At 36.1% G+C, this 18,392-nt stretch overlaps 1 protein-coding gene across 9 annotated transcripts in view; it reads right to left on the minus strand.

The window, feature by feature from the left end:
* Positions 1-18,392, minus strand: part of LOC127070428 (cell adhesion molecule Dscam2-like) — a 191,560-nt gene that overhangs the window by 126,790 nt on the left and 46,378 nt on the right. For 5 of the 9 annotated variants that reach the window (XM_051008381.1, XM_051008380.1, XM_051008384.1 and 2 more), the window contains exons 1-2: positions 2,948-3,099; positions 2,412-2,614 (exon numbers count right to left, since the gene is read on the minus strand). The exons of 2 other annotated variants lie outside the window; for them this stretch is intronic. The gene's annotated coding sequence lies outside the window, so the exon portion shown is untranslated. Of the gene's footprint in view, positions 1-2,411; positions 2,615-2,947; positions 3,101-18,392 lie in introns of those variants that run through there. 2 more of the 9 variants (XR_007784511.1, XM_051008377.1) reach the window with 2 other exon arrangements.

The following is an 18,392-nucleotide window of genomic DNA, read 5'->3' on the forward strand; positions in this document are numbered from 1 at the left end:
GTGCAAGATCCATTTGAAATGTCACAGGTTGATTATTCCTTTGAGATCTATTAAATAATTAAAATAATTTTGCGCTATTTTTTCTTCTTCGTTTCTTCTTTTTTTTCACTATTTGTCTCGTTTTGTTCTTTTCTTTTTCTTTTTTTTTTTATAATTGAACGAAACGACACAGGAATGAATGTCAGTTTCAAAGAAATCACTCTAAATGTATATATGTACATATATATATATGTGTGTGTGTGTATGTACATATAGGCGTGAATCCATCGAAAAATATCACAAATGAATTCGACGAGAGAACGTCCATCAAGAGTGTTTTACTGATTCAATTTCGCGCAATTTCCTAATCGCGACAGCGCGAAAACTACACGCAAGCATTTACATGGGCCATTGAGTCTAAATGAATCAAATAAATAGAGAGACGGAGATAGTGATAGAAATGGAGATAGAGAGACAGATAGACAGATAGTTAGATAGATAGTTGATGCAGATAGAAAGAGAAAACACGTTTAATAGAGCAGAACCTAGATATACCTATATCGATGTGGTCTCGTCAAATCGAAATGAAAAAAAAAAAAGGAAAAGAAAAGAAAAGAGAGAGCAATAGAAAAAAAAAGAGAGAGAGAGAGAAAAGCGAAGGGAAAGAAAGGAAAAGAAGAACAAGAGAAAAAAAATATTATCCAATCAAAAGTATCGATGTTCTCGATTATCGAAAAACACTCGACGCAGAAGCGAAATTAAAAATTCTATTCTATTATATATAACTCGATAGTAGGTGAATTGTAACTTATATAAAGTAACATAAAAGAATCGAATCGTTCTACGTTTCCGTTCAACGTCTCGTCGTTATTCGAAGGATCGCTGACAGAGACTCTTTTGTGTCGTGCTTTCATTGAAAATTCGATTTTCTTTTCAAAATGTTACGACCACGTAATGTTACACGGATATCGTGTCTCCTTGCTTTTCCTTAATTAAAGGGGTAAGAACTCCTCGCGCACACACACACACACATATATATATATATATACATATATATATATATATTATATATATACATATATGCATATATATATGTATATAGAAAGATAGATGGATAGATAGATAGACAGATACAAATAGATTTCTTTCTATTTATCTTCGTTTTCAAGACAAATTCAATTACGTATCTATGCACTGATAGGAATGGAATCATATTAGCGTATCGTTCGCAATTGATGTAAAGGAAAAGAAAGAAAGAAAGAAAGAAAGAAAAAAAAGTAAGAAATAGAAAGAGAGAGAAAGAATTTTCAAGAGAGGAGAGAGAAAGAGATCATGATCGCGGTGGCATTATCTCTATCGGAAGAGTTTACGATGCACCGGCTCGAATCACGGAATCGTTCCAAGAACGTTTCTTTCTTTCTTTCTTTCTTTTTTTCTTTCTTTCTTTCTTTCTTTTTTTTCTCTCCTTTCTTTCCTTCTTTCCTTCTTTCTTTTTCCTTTGCGATCATAAAACTGCATCGTCCGAGATTCGAGCGTGTGGATCGTAAATAAAGTCAGCACTATTCGCAGACAAGAAAAAAGTGAGAAAAAAAGAGAGAGAGAGAGAGAGAGAAAAAGAGAATGACGGGAAATAATAAAAATAATCGAGAAGTTTGGCTGATTATTAATAAAAGTGAGACAGATAGATAGATAGACAGATAGATAGATAGATAAATAGAGAAAGAGAGAGAGAGAGAGAGAGAGAGAGAGAGAGAGAGAGAGAGAAAAGAGAGAAAAAAGTTTGGAAAAGAAAAGTCGAGACTGGAGTCAGAGAGCTGCGTATGGCAATAATTAATCATTTTAGGAGCCACCCCGTTACTCGAGTCTGATGAATTATCGCCACCACCTCGGAGACTACCCCTTCCTCTCTTTACCTTTTATATACATATATATTATACGTATGTATATATGTACACTCGCAGACATATATATATATATAATTCTTGAGCAAATGAAATTTTTCTTTCTATTCAGAACAATTCTCTTCGAATTCCGAGCGAGAGGAAGGAGAACAATGCTCGCAATGCAATCGCGAAAGGGCAGAACTTTCTCTTCCTTTCTCTTTCTTTTCCCTATACTTTTCTCTTTCTCCGTTTCTCTCTTTCTTGTACGATTAATTATTGACGTAAAGAATTATCGAAATTATCGAACTCGACGAGCTATTTCGTTCGAACGATATACAAAAAAATTGTCTTCGACTCTTCGATAGGATCGATCGATCATTCTTCTGTATATGAAATACCTTTAAGAGATCAACGATTTAACAGATCGATCTTTATATTCACTATAGCATCAACGATCGTTTTCTATGTTTTTTTGGTTGTTGTTATTGTCGTCGTCGTCGTCGTCGTCGTCGTTGTTATTATTGTTGTTTATTTTTTTAGCGCACGTACATTCTTGCCACTGGACATTCCGAGAAGCATGATAATCGTCCGGCTTAACGTGGATCACGTGGCCAGTCAGTCCTTCCTGGATACAGCTTCCGTTGTCGATCCGTTGTTATCAATGTCAATCGAGAGAGAAAATGATAACACGCGCGTTTTCACGTTCGCCGAGTGGAACAGGTCCCGATCACGTCGACGATCGAAAGCGAATTCTAAAGATCGAGGATGAGAGATTAAAATAAGGCAGAAAAAAAAATTTAAAAAAAAAAAAGAAGAAAGAGAGAGAGAGAGAGAGACACACACAAAAAGAGAGAAAAATAGACTGACAGAAAAAAAGAGACTAAAATAAAGGAGAGAATAATGAAATACGAGTAAAACGAAAGGATCCTTTTATCGAATAATTATACGAGGTTAAATTGACGAATAAAAACGATGACGGAGATAGGGAAACAAAGAAAAAGAAAAAACAAAAAACAGACAGACGAAACGAGACAAAACCAGAGAAAAAGAGAAAAAGAAAAAGATTTGTCTTTATCACGAAACACCTTTCGCGAAATCGGTTGACACCTTCAGAGGAAGAGGTCGCGCGCAGAACTGACACCTCATGCGCGCGGTCCAGCCGCCCTCAGCATCCACCACCAGCAGCAGCAGCAGCGGCAGCAGCACCAGCAGCAGCAGCATCGTTGCTGGTGGTGGTGGTGGTAGTTCGAGGGGATGAAGCCGAGCACGCGCGAAATTCCACCCCTCTATTCCACTCCTTTCTCCCTCTTTCTCTCTCTTCCTCTTATATATGTGTGTGTATATATATATATATATATATATATATATATATATATATATATATGACATCAACCACCCACGTTCAGTTTCGTCCTGATGGAAGCCCGGCGCTACCTATCGAGCCAGAAAAGGTGTCAAGGGGTGATATACCAAATGCAGGAGAAACTGCCGATAATTACGAAACAAACTGTTCCGTAATCACAGTCGAATTTCACAGACCCATTACTTTATCTTATTTCATTTTGATCTTATTCTATCCCTTCTCATATCAATCGTAATCTTATCTTTATCCAGTTTGTATCCCTTATTTCATTGTTTTTCCTTCTCTTTTTTTCGTTTTCTTTTTCTTTTCTTTTTTTTCTTATCTTGGATTTATTATCCTTTTCTTTCTCTTCTTCTCCGTTTCTTTCTTTTTTCTTTCTTCAAATTGATTTTTCATTTTTTTTTTTCCCCTCGTAACAGAAAAAGTTCACGACGCGTTCGAAGATGAAACTGTTCAAATCTCCGTAAAATTGATCTCACGTTATAATGCCTTTAAGGAGATCACGAAACGATCCTTTGATCTTCTCGATCCTTTCCCGTTCACCTGCCATCGACTGACCAGCCGAGAACACGCCGACGGATTAATCGTCTATCGTTCGCTAATTTACGAGAATCTCTCTCTCTCTCTCTCTCTCTCTCTCTCTCTCTCTCTCTCTCTCTCTCTCTCTCTCTCTCTCTCTGTCTGTCTGTCTATCTCTCTCTCTCTTGCACGATTTCGTTCTATATAGATCGTTTGGTATTAGACGCTGATACACGTCGATGTCATTGCCTATAACAAATGCAATTTTGGTGTACGCGAGAGCGTAATTATCGAACGGAACGTCCTCGTACGAATCGAAACGCGTTTATCACGATCAAATTCCCTCGGAATCTGTATACATACTCCATTTCGGGTTTTATTTTACATTGAATAACCCAATTTTCTTTTTACTATAGGTATCTCAAAAAAAAAAGTAAACTGTTACGTAATTCGAAATTTGTAATACATATATATATGTGTGTGTGTGTGTAAATATATAAATATATAGATGAAAAGAACTCGACGATCGTAATCGACACTAACGCCATATAAACAAATAAAAATTAAAAAATGAAAATAATTTTTAATACGAACAACATACTATTGCTAACTTTGCGTAAACGTATGGACGCGCGTATAAATAAAACTTATAAGTTTCGAATCGTAAAACTTAAATATATTTTGAACTTCGCCGTACTTACTATTAATTAAACTTTTCATTAGTTCGAAAATATTTTTAATTAAAAGCTCGAAGGACCTTCCTTTATTTTATTTCATTCATTCTATATTTTCTTTAATGAGACAGCTTGGACATCTGGCACGCGCGCGGTCGAGGTGTTTATATGTTATCCGGGGAGAGAATACGTGCGAAATTTCAACCCTGTTACACCCCTTCGGCATTTCCCACCAGTAGGTACTCACGACTCGATTTCATTCAGGGCAAGTGCGGCCTCGCACCTCTCGTTGCCCACTAAGTCCAGGAAGGGTGAGAAGCTACGCCCAATAATTACCGGGCAATACGAGCCATATTGCAACGCCCGATGACCTAACCTCATTGAATAATTAAACGCTTCGTGTTCTAGCTTCACCACAGACAAGCACCAAGACCAATTACAAAGTGTGTAACGATAAATACCATCTTCTAAGATTAATAGACGATGAAGTGGTGAAGATAAATAAATAAATAAATAAATAAATTTAATATATCGATATGTAGATACTCTCGATAACGAATTATAGTAATGGATTATATGAATCGATAAGTATAAGAAAGAAAGAGAGAAAGTTTCAATTGGGTGTAGATAAAATTTTTTTAGTACAAATTAACGTTTAAAAAAAAATAATATTAATACTACTACTACTAATAATAATAATAATAAAAGAAAAATAAAGAAAATTCGTTCGAATTAAATAATGGAAGAAAATAGATATAATGGATAATTGTTCGTACATTTTCGGTGACCTTAAAAGGAAAATGCAATATCGAGTTCCATTAATTCTCGTTAAATCTTCTAATTTCAACTTGGCGGCTTGCGAATCGGTAAACAGTCTTAATGGCTCTTTAAAGTCTCGAGTGGCACAATAGTATCGAAGCAGTAGTACCCATAAACCTACCGACGAATATACCAACCCCTTTTCCTGCTATTTCCTTGCGAATTGTTATTTCAAATTATTTCTGAATATTAAGTATTCTCCTTGCTAAATTTTTTCTATGCGAAATATCTTTTATTTCTATATACTATTAATATATATGTACGTATATCGTTACGCATTATCCGTTACTTATACATACTACGTTTTTCAAATTATATAAAAAAAAATTGGCTAATAAATTTTTACACACTCGCATAATTGAATACACATATATATCCGATCATCCAATCCAAGTAATTTTTTAAGAAAACGAAAAAAAGAATATACATTACGTACTACAAGTTTGCCATAAAAACGTCTAATTTCGTCTCGTTTAATCGCTCGAAAAATTTATGCAAAAAACAAAAAAAAAGAAAAAACAAATTCACCTTATATAATAATAATAATAAGAACAACAAGAATAATGATATCAATAACAATGAAGATGACGGGCTCTGAAGAAAAACAAAAAAACAAAAAATAAAAAGAAAAATGAATAAAGACAACAAAAGAAAAAAAGAAAAAAGGAGCACGGTCGTTTGGCGAACACAAAAGGGTAAAAACGTATAGAAATATAATCATGGCGGGGATGATGCATTTTTATCGGGAAAGAGTCCGAGAGTGACGACACGAGGAAGCAAGCCCGTCGAATGAATTTAAACAACCGCTCGATACTGCCCGCCGGGAATTTTAATACTTTGCCTGAATAATTCATGAACTCGTTAATATTTCCGCGGACTAATCGCACATTTTTTTTTCGTTCCTTGCGTTGTTGCTTTTCTCTATCTACGTTTCCTTTTTCGTTCTTTCTTCTTTTCTTTTTTTTTTCTTTTATCTTTGTAAGTGCAACGAAGAACAAAGATTTATCGCAAGAATCGTGATATAGTTTTTTTATAAATGTATAATGTATACATATGTACACACATATTAAATATATATATATATTATTAATGTTAATTAATATTGATAAGATTAAAGATGAGCTTCTCTATGAAATATTATTTATTTATTATATATATTATTATATTTATTTAATATATCTATATATAATATGTATACATATATAATATATATATAGATTATACAGTGGTAGAAGAAATGTATGTTTCGTAAAGCACGCATATATGCATATATATGCAGATAAGATTTTCTACTTTCTCGAATTTAAAAGATCACAAGAAAAAGGGAAAGAAAGGGAAAAAAGTAGAAGAAGAAAGAAACGAACTAAATGTAATATAAGAGCATAAAGCTGGATAAACCTCGTTTTCCTGACTCGATCGTACGTACAACCAGAAGCTCGAAGTTCGACGTAATTAAAAGTTTTAGAAGGCCATCATATTTCATCGTTCAGTCAAGGCAACGTCGTTCTCTTCGAACTCCCAGATCTCCTGTCTCGAAACCTTTTGAACAAGTAAGAAAATAAATCCAACCCCTCCTCCTCCTCCTCCTCTCTCTCTCTCTCTCTTAAGAAAGTATTTTGGGATACAGTTTTCAATTTTGTTAGTAAAACTTCGATATTAATTTTTCGAGTAGGAAAACGAAAGACGATAAAATTTTAACCTGTGGCCAATCAAATTAATCATTATCAACTATGCTAAAGTAAGAGAATATATTCCTGTCTTTTTCTCTTCCCCCATAAAAAATAATCAAAATAGAAAGAAAAGAAAGAGAGGAAAGAAAAAATGAAATAAAAAAAGAAATGATTATTTAATGAATAATAAAGTATAATGAAACACACGCGATAATATTCTTTGATAATTCAAGGATACTCTTTTAACGAAATGCTTTAGGATCGTAGGAAAACGTCAGATGGTCGACCAACACGACTGGTAAAACTCGAGGACACCTGCTGGTCTGGCTAATAGCACTTTCGCGTAAATAGTACCGTAAACGAGATCGCACGAGCGGCAATTAATTATCAAGCTAGCATGCTTGCGTTTTCGTTCGTTTCGATTTACATGAACGTTGAGACACCGTTTTCAGTCGATGCCAAATGAAATTACCAAGGAGTCGATCAAGCTATGTATTTCGAGATAATATTAGATCGTAAGAAATAGATCGATCTTATATTTCTAGTTACTTATAAATCGAACGATAAAATATTCTTGGACTTGGTCGAGTTGAAAAATTCTTTACATTTTTTATCGAATAACGATCCTCGTTGACCATTGTCAATTTCAATTACATACTCCTCTTACGTATCTTTTCCTACATATATTTTTAGGCAATAATTTCATTTAATTCGTAATATTACGATCTGAAAAAAAAAGAAAAAGAAATTGACGTAAAAAAAAAAAGTAATTGATTTTCAACGTCACCTAAAAGATTTTTGGGTCATCCATATACTTGCAAGAATTATGCTTGAGTGCAGTTAATTTTGTTATCTCTCTCTCTCTCTCTCTCTCTTTCTTTCTCTCTTAGTAGACAAAATAATAAAATTTTCTTTTCTTTCCTCTTTTCTTCTCTTCATTAATTTCGATCCGTAATAAACTGGATTATCATTTCCTTTGATTTTCTATTCTATTATCGAATTATTTCGATTAGGAATAGAAATGTGCCTCGTTATACGTTATAAGGGAGTTGATTAGTTACTAAGGTTTCTCTTCTCGACAGGCATCAAACAGGTCGTGTTGTTGCTTCAAGTATTTCCTCATAGTTTCTATGCCTGGTTCTCTGTGTAAAGCAACTCTATATAACGTGCTTGCCTATCTACCTACCTACCAACCTAGCTACCTACCTAGCTACCTACCTGACGTTCCTAGCACAGGTTGCAATTAATTATAATTGCATCCTTCGCTCGGGATTGTTCGCATAACGCGTAACAGTATACGGACTTAGCGGGTAGTAGTAGTTCTTGATTGTTCGTCTTGAGATAATTTACTTCTTGCAGGTAAATCTTGATTGTCAAGACGGTCTCTATCGTCTTAAGAATATATCATACGCGTTCAACGTCATCTTATTTAGTCGATATCTATCTTATATAAAAATAAAAAATTCTCAATACCCGCAAATAAATTTCATCGAAACTCAATATTCATTGATATATATATATATATATTTCTTTTTATTTTTTGGATTTTCTTTCTCATTAATTAACATCATCATTTACGATCATCACCTTTCGAAGAAAAGACACGCTAATTCAAACTTGTAGTAAGCGAACGAATTAATAAAAACCTGAGAGAAAAGGTTAATTAATTAATCGATTATATGAAAAATGTTTCCGCGATAATTGAAAACTAATATCGTTGATCTCGTTTGAAATGATCGTTCTAGTTAGAAACTTCTCGTATTATATTATCCTTTGGCTATCTCGCAAGGAGAATATGTGCACATTGCACTATTGCAACAAGGAGAATGACGGTAACGACGACGACGACGACGACGACAATAAAGAAGAAGAAGAAGAAGAAGAAGAAGAGTAACAAGTTTCTCTGTTACGCAGCTACCGCCAGTTGCTGAAAACGATCTTATATACATATGTGTCGTCGTCTTTGTCCTTTGTCGTTGTCGTTGTCATTGTCATTGTCATTGTCATTGTCGTACCTAGCTGGTAGTAGACAAAAGACAAGAGTGCAAATTCATCGCAAAGTTAAAATCAATTCTCCTTGTCATTGTTGCAGTAGTATTGTTTTATCACACATACGCATTGATGTTTATATTAGATGGATGGTAGTAGTTGTAGCTGTAGTGCAGTACGCATCTCACCTCGGAGACCCTTCCGTTTTGCATGACGTTAGAAACGGTCCCTTTGAGAGCAACCATAGTCAAACCCTCGTCACGGACCGAAGACAGCCCAGCCGTATTCCTACCGGATTTATGACAGCCGGAACAAACGTGTAGAGAGAGAGAGAGAGAGAGAGATGCTGTTCTAGAAGGGTGTAATTATTTGCATACCACTGATACGAGGGGTGAAGATCTGAATTGGCTCGAACAAAAGCCAAGACACGTTACGAGAAAGCAAGAGAACGATAAAGATTTCAAATCGGTGTAATTAAGACGGTTCTTGGCCTCTCTACGATTCTCCGTCAACTCTCTTGTCCCAACGAAGAATATAGTAGATATAACAATTTCTGTTTTTCATATAAACTAACGTTTTATCCATAAATTTTCCTTTATAAATATATCGGTATAATAAATTTACTAACGTTCGTACAGCAAATATATATCTATGTACGTTCGTTACCTACCACGATTATCATAGAACGATTAGAAAAATTGTCTCTTAACTAAACGGATATGATAACTCGAAGATAAAAAATGTCGAACACTTTCTCTTCCAATATTCTTTTTCTTTTTTCTTTTTCTTTTTCTACGATCACTTCGATGAAAATCTAACAAAGAGAAAGAGAGAGACAGAGAGAGAGAGAGACGGATAGAAGAGAGAAGAGATTTCTAAAGCAATGGAGGAAAGAGTGAGAGAGAGAGAGAGAGAGAGAGAGAGAGAGGAAGAAAAGGGTGGAGGGAGCGAGAGAGAGGAGGGAACGAGAGGGTAGACGAACAAAAGTTTATCTCGAACTGTGCAGTTGGCAGTTATAGACAGTTCGAGATGCAGAACGATTCGTCGAGTCTGAAGTTGTTATCACTAATGGCTAGCAGTTATCAGTGCCATTCGATTTTACCTTGTCCTGTCACACTCAAAACACCTACACGAGCAAACCAAGTCAACGTTCCAATATCCTTCTTGAAAACGTTTCAAAAGCAACCGCGAGAAAGACCGTTCGTTTCGTTGAAACGAAACGAAACGAAACGAAACGAAACGAACGAAATCGATTGGATCCATTGGGATATACGTAGAATAGAGTTTTATTTAATTTACCACAATTATACCACTTCCTCTTCAGCTACAACCACTTCTGCCTTTAGCTTTTATTCATAACAACCGTAGTCTCGTTAGTTATCCTTAACGGAATGGATAGTGTTCTAACCCGTTGCCTTCTCTATTATTGCGAACTATAAATATATACAGATATACATGTATATCTACTACTAGATTACTACTACTATTACTACTGCTGCTATTACTAATACTGCTACTGTATATATATATAATATATATTGCGTCCATAGCCGTAGGTAGTAAAGTGTATCGTCGAATTAATCATTATAGGATAGAATATAGAATGTTTCATTTAAATTAAACATGCGTTCTCTCTCTCTCTCTCTCTCTTCCTCTCACTCTCTTGGAATCATGTATCGAAAGAAATTGTTTTTATTTGCAAGAGACAATATTTTAAATAAAAATATTCTTGTTGTTATTGATTTTTTTCTATCTTCTCTTATTTTTCTTTCTCTCTTCCTCATTCTCTTTTCTAACGAATCGACAGATTTCCATTATTATAATGAGAAGAAATAAATCTGTTGACCCCGTAAAGAATACAAATAATACCTTCCTTTAATCAGGATCTCTTGAACGAGATATTTCGAGTTAATAGAAACATTCTATATTATATACATATACATTATTCCGAGATATACATAATCGGTAGAGGACAGCCGAGTAGAATAGAGAGAGAGAAAGAGAGAGAGAGAGAAAGGATATAATTGTCAGCGATTATAAAATCTACACTCGCCGAGAGCATCCTCGCGTAAACCATGAGAGAATTAACCGAGAGAGAAAGATGGAAGGTATTCGCCTAACGATAACGCGATTTACCATGAAAGATAATCCCCTTGGTATCCCGTATAACGAAACTGGAGCTTCCTATCTTTTCTTTTTATTAATCATCATTATTATTATTATTATTATTTTTCTTGTTTCTTTTTCTTTCTCTTTTATCTTTCGTAATTGTTCTTTTTTCTTCTCCCTTCCCCACAAAAATAAAATTTTCGCTCGTAGCAACGAACAATTTCAACGGCGGACGAACTTCGGCGGTAACTAAAATTTATTGCACTGGCGAAGTGGCAAATAGTCGATATTTGTTTGCTAAATTTATATTACACAAATTTCCTGTAAAATCTCTATCGATAATGAGATATTTCCACGTTCATTATCGTTAAAGATAAAGTACTTAAAGTGAAAGAGAGAGAGAGAGAGAGAGAGAGAGAAGGGAAAGGAGGTAGAGAATGAAGCGAATAATTTAAGTACGAATTGGAGCAGCCAATCGACGGTGGTCCTCTTACGAGTGGACGAGGGACAGACTTCCGGTGCTCTCGGTCTGTGGTATGCGGTTTGCGGCTCACGTTATTGAACATTGTGAAGCAGGGAACGCGTTGGTTCGATAATGGAATGAACGACCGTTTTCTCGCTAAAAACGTAGCGTACGTACGTGAAAGAAAGTTTAAAACCAATCTCTTAAGATCGACCCTTTATCGCGATGAAAAAAGAAATAAAAAGGAAGAAAAAATAGGATATTCTCGTCGTTGTGTTTCATAAACGGGACATTGAGGTAAATATTGAGACATTGAAACATCAATAATAATAATAATAATAATAACAATAACAATAATATTTTAATAATTATTATTATTGCATAACAAACAAATCAAAAGGAAATATATTGTCCTTATGAAAGAGGAGAGAGAAAAAGAGAGAAAGAGAAAATTTACCAGAAAGGATTAAGTTCCATCGAAGGGATGTACATGATAAAGAAAAAGAGAAAGAGAGAGAGAGAAAGAAAACTACGTTTTTATTTCAACGATAATTCACTTCGATTTCATCGTCGTCGGGGATCTCGAGAAAAGCGGAATATTGGAAATGGCGAACGGAGACAGAACAGTCTGGCTGATTATCCGATTATCCGGTTCTCCGGAACATTTGCAATTTACGTCTGAAAGTACCATCGGGCCAACCCTCCCTCTCCCACCCTTTCTCCTCACTCTTCTCTGTTACATAGGGTCTATGTTCTCTCTCTCTCTCTCTCTCTCTGTCTCTGTCTTTCTTCAACCCTATCCCCACTCCTCCGATTCTGATTCTCAATCCTCCATCCTCGTGCTCATCCTCATCCTCATCCTCATCCTCATCCTCATCCTCATCCTCATCCTCATCCTCATCGTCGTTCCTTACCCTTCAGGAGCGTCGATAAGTCGTGAGAAATTTCGCAATTTCCATTTCCTAGAAATGGCTCGCACCTTCCCTGTCGTGGATTCGAATTCTTGATCGAGGACTCTCGTAGATCATAGCGTTGTCGACAGCTGCGGTGGTACGTGTTACGCCGACGGATTAATTTCTCAAGCTAAGCTACGTAGCACGATTCGCGATACCAACCGTGCGCCACCGTACTGTATTGTAACCCGTGAACTATATACCGTGAGAAGTACGAGAACCCTAATTGAAAATAATAGGGAGATATTCCTACGTGTACTACGATAGTTTCGAATAATAGTAATCCATTAATCGTTCACTTATCCTATCTCTCTCTCTCTCTCTATATATATATATATATATATATATATATATATATATATATATGTGTGTGTGTGTATATGTATATATATCTTTATGCGCTCAACGTGAAACCACACGATTATCTATTTTATTTAATTTACGCTTATCCGATATCCCTCTTTTTCTCTCTCTCCTTCTCTCTCTCTCTCTCTTTTTTTTTAATATTATATAGATTGACAAGCTTATTGTTTCTATCGAAATCAAAAGTCCATCGAAAGATATCATAAAATAATGGAATGTTACCGAGTACGAATCAACAAAGAAACAAGATTTAAAAAACGAATGATCTCCAGATTTCATTACAGGAAGAAAAAAAGATTGTACGTGAAAGAAAGTAGTTTTGGAATACGCAATAAATGACGATTGTTTCGTTTCGATCGAGAATAAGAAAATCACGTGCAATTACTCATGGAGTCAATGAGTCTCCCGTGAAAAGCTTCCTAGGAAGCTGTTTGGAAAACTTTCTACGGCAGCTTACCACGAACGAACACGAATGGTTGCGCGAAAAAGAGGCGTTACAGATTGCACTGAGAGTTTCCACGAAGCAACGTGACACGTAGATCCATTCGAGAACGGAAACCGATACGGCGAAAACTTTCTCTTATATATATATATATATATATATATATATATATATATATATATAATGTGTGTATGTGTGGATGTGAGTTAGTGTACATATATATATTGTGCTCCTCTTGTACAAAAGATGAAACGAGAGATCGTTATCCGAATAATCGCGACGATTAGAAGAACGATAAAAGTATCAAAGGATTATTCGATGAGATAGATAAAAAGAAAGAAGAAAATGAAGTTCTATTAATACATCGTTTATCTCATTATTTCAAATCTATATTGTTAGATTGTTATATCAAATCTATATTGTTATTATAAAAGACAAAGGGATTATAGCGAAAGGCCATATCTTCGTTATCTATTTATTTTTCACATTATTAATTAACTAATTAAATATATCCTTTATATCGTAAAATAATTAACGAGAAGATCGCACAAAATTGTTAACGATTCTATTTAATTTTCCAATACGACGGAAAAAGAGAAAGAGAAAGAGAAAGAGAAAAAAATTCATTCTCGTATCGTCGTTTAAATAAGAACGATTAATCCGTTCGATTTTGTTCTTGTATCGATCGGATCTATCGAAGAAAATCTCTATTAAAATTTTATGATATTGTTAGGACAAAAAAGATTGTAGCAAAAAAGAAAAAGAAGAACAAAAAGAGAGGAAAATGAAAAAACAGACAGACAGACAAAAAACGTAATACGAAAATTAAATCGTAAAAGGTTAATCTTAGGATAGTTGGTGTCTGCAAATGGATAAACCTTTTGATTATTCATCGACGCCGAGAGAAACAGAAACAGAGACAGAGACAGAGACAGAGACAGAAACAGAAACAGAAACAGAGACAGAGACAGAGACAGAGACAAACAGATGGATAGATAGACGGAGATAGAAAAGGGGTAGCTTCTCGCAAAGAGAGGGAGGGAGGACCAATGGCGGAGTGTCGTGACGATTCAGGAAAACGAAGGAATGGAGAGGAAGAGGAGGATGAGGATGAGGAGGACAACAGCATATTCCGTGTTCCCTCGTGTCACTGATTATTCCATTTACGAGGCATGCCGCATGATTCTGAATAGACGTATACACATAAAACAAGACAGACAGAGAAACAGAGATGTATGTCCTCCTACTCTCTCTTTCTCTCTCTCTCACTTTCTGTGCACGTAGATTCACTCTCTTCCCTCTTGTTCGTTGTCTACGATACTCCTCGAGTTTCCGCGTGTACACTCTCACTCGACGAAGCTTTAACCCAACCCCCATTTACCCTTCCTCTCTTCCACCCTTCCTCCTCACTTCATAGTCGAACATAGAAAAGAAAGTCTGGTCTGAATCGGAAATCAATTCGATCCTCCTCCAGCCGACCGACCACCGGAGTACCCAGTTCGGATTCGCGATATTGTCGATGATCCCTCCGTGAAAAGAAAAAAACAAACAAAATAAAGAAAAAGAAACAACAGGTACTCATATACGTACAGAGAGAGAGAGAGAGAGAGAGAGAGGAAAGGATTAACGAAGTTTGTTAAACTAAAAAAGAAGAAAAAGATAAAGGAAGATGTTTACGCGTACTATTCGACATTTTTACGTTTCTGATTGATTCTTAGAATCGTAGGTAATCAAAAAAGTGGCCTGAATCAACGAAACTGTATCGAGTGAGGAAAGAGGAAGGAAAAAAAAGGAAAGAAAGAAAGAAAGCAAAAAAGGGAAATGAAGTACTTTCCACAGACGATTACTTATTTCACATGTGATCGAACGGATAGAAACTTTTTCTCGTGAATAATGAATTTTAATCGCTGGGTATAGTTCGATACAAACATTCTCTCTCTCTCTCTCTCTTATTTCAATGGGAATATTTTATAGATGAGAACGGAATACTCCTATCAATGAGTAACGTTTTTGATTATTGTTTACTATAATCGTAACTTTCATCGATCTTTCCCCTAATACTTTTCGATAGGATTAAACGGCAAAAAGTGTTACATAAAAACCAGACGTATTTCCTTTTGCATTAAAAAAGAAAAAAGAAAGATAAAAATTATTAACGAGAGATATTAACGCGGGAATCGAAAAGAAAAAAAAAAAAAACAGAGAAAAAAGAAAAGAGATAAACGAAGATACAGCGCAGCAGGTTTCGGTCGCATCGTTATCTTCGAATCTGAACGCAAAATTCTTAAAATGGGATGATACATCGTGCTTACGTATGTGTCTATGCGCATATTCTTTGAATACACACATACACACGCATACACATAGACGAACATATTAAGAGGTATCGCCATACAGATAAAAGAGAAAATATATAGCAAGGTTATTGTCACCGACGCGTCGTTGATATAACGTGTACCGATGTGTGGGTGACGTGTAAGCTGAATTAGTCCGACGAAAGTCGAAAGGGAGGCTGGCCTCTGTAATAGCAAAGGGAGGTGGAGGACATCGAGAAGGAGGACGAAGCAAAAAAAAAAACAGAAAAAAAGAAGACGAAAAAGAAGAAGAAGAAGAAGAAGAAGAAGAAGCAGAAGCAGAAGCAGAGGATGAATATGAAGAGAATGAGGAGGATGAGGAGAGTAGTCTCCTCTCTTTATTCATGCATAAAATCCATATTCTTCGGAGGAAACAACGTGCTTCATCGCGAGGAAGCTTCTGTCACCAGGCTGGTACAACCACAAGCAGGTCTCCCTTTTGGTCCTAGCAGTGTCGACCCTATCCCTCTCGCGTGTAGCCCTCAGGCCGTTTGCACGGTGATACGGCTGAACGAGACGACGAAGCTTCCACGACGACGACAATCTCCTGCTTATATACGTACTTATACACGTATGTACGTACGTATATAGGTATGTATGTACGTAAGTATATATGGTATAGGTATATATTATTCTCTTCTTCGAGCCTTGAAATTTTCAAACCCACCCGTACGATTACGCTAACGGCGCTAGACGAGCTTGAAAAATATCTACGACGCGAGCCGTAATGCGTTCTTTAATCAACGTCAATTTTGTGCAACTCGCTAAGCTATGTCTACTATCTTTCTCTTTCTCTCTTTCTCTTTCTTTCTCTCTGTCTGTCTGTCTATCTATCTATCTCTATCTATCTATCTATCTATGTATCTATCTATCTCTTTCTTTCTCGTTTTCTCATCGACTTCTCCGCATATAACGTAACGGCAGTGTGGTCATTTCAAAAGCATACGATTTTCGATCGCGAGATTAAAGTACCAACTGGAATAAAGTACCGTAGAAATACCAGTAGAAGAGTATCATGGTAATGGAGAAGAAACGATGGATCGTGATTTGACTAAAATGGATAGAGACAGACAGAGAGAGACAGAGAGAGGGAGGGAGAGCGTGTGTGTGTGTGTGTGTGTGTGTGTGTGTGTGTGTGTCAAGAAAGAGAGAAAGAAAGACATTTGGCTCGATCGATCTTACAAAATCTTTAGCCGGGGTAACTCGTCAAGTGGTTTCTCGAGCGTGAACCAGCTTTATCGGTGTGCCACTAATGACCGAGAGGACCTTAACGACTTTATTATTATGAAAGTTCGAAAAAGAAACCCGGTTGGGATAAGGGGACGAGGGTCAAAGGGAGATGAAGGAATAGGACTAAGGAGAAAGAAGGAAGTTCGAAAAAAGAGAAGGTGATTGTAAAGGATTTGCGAATAGGAGAAGGAGAATCTTGCATAAAGGAGGATAGAGAGAAAGAGAAATGAAAAAAAAAAAAAAAAGAAAATCCTTAGCAAAAGTTCTCGTTTTCTTGGTCCTCCACGTGGCGGTAACATCGAATCGATCGAAAAAGAAGGAAAACCAACCACCATTACGTTTCAACCCTAACAAGATATTGAATTTCTTACGGGGTAAGAGGAAGAGGAGGAAGAGGTGGAGCAAGAGGTGGAGGATGAGGAAGAGAAGAAGGAGGGTAAGGGATTACGAACCCTAGAGCAAGAGTCTCGAGCGGATTCGTGCCTTGGGATATAATAGAACACCTCTACATCGTGTTCCAAGCGACTACTCTGTGTGTATCTTGGTCCTCTCGGCACTCTCTCCAGCAACCGGCTCGCTCGCCTTTACACACTCTAACAAACACCCATTTTCAGACAATGAATATTTTAGCGTACCCATGAAAGCACGCTCGAGCGTTCTTCTTCTCTTCTCTTCTCTACTCTTCTCTTCTCTTCTCTTCTCTTTTCTACTCCTCTCTTCTCTCTTCTCTTCTCTTTCTTTTTTTTTCTTTCTTTTTCTCTTTTTTTTTGTTTTTACTTTTTTCTTTGTACTTTGCTCTTACTCTCCTCGGCCGTTGGACAAAGGACACATCCTCCTGGGCTATCCTACTATCTATGGGAGAAGGGTGACGATTCTAACCCCTTGACCATTGATGATATACCACGTGTAACTGGATCAAGTAACACTGTTCTCTTTTTTTTTCTTTTTCCTTTTCCTTTTCTTTTTCTTTTTCTTTTTCTTTTTCTTTCCCTCTTTCTTTTTATACCTAACCCAGCTGTTCTTAAGAAGGGAAGAACGACTTCCTCCAACTTCGATAAGCTCGTAATTATTTAAGAGTGCGTTTTATTTCGTAATACTCCATTAAATTTAATACTCGAATCGTTTATCATTTTTTCTTTTTTCTCTTCTTTTTTTTTGTTGTAAAAATCTATCATCATTTTTACACGTAACTTTCAACGTTTGCCTTGAAAGTTCGTTCCAACTTCGGTTTAGATAGTTTTCAAGAAAAGTTTTATCGATCGAGCAAATGACACTGGAAAATATCTATTTTTTCCCCGCCAACCCCCAAACGCAACTTTAACTTTTCTATATCGACGAGAGGGCGTTTCTAATACATATTATTTCGCATAGACCGGTTTACCGTTGAAACAGAATACCGACGATGGTTTCCTACTATACCTACGTCTCGTATCTTATATATTTTTCAATGTTAACGATAAGATAAGATTATCTGCGAGATCTCTCACAAATATTTTACGAGCAAACTGATTATTGATTACATGGATCGAATAAGTGGATCACTGCTATACGATACTCGCGCGCCATTCGATAGAAAATTTCT

The sequence above is a fragment of the Vespula vulgaris genome, chromosome 18, assembly GCF_905475345.1.
Source record: "Vespula vulgaris chromosome 18, iyVesVulg1.1, whole genome shotgun sequence".
Taxonomy (NCBI): Eukaryota; Metazoa; Arthropoda; class Insecta; order Hymenoptera; family Vespidae; genus Vespula; species Vespula vulgaris.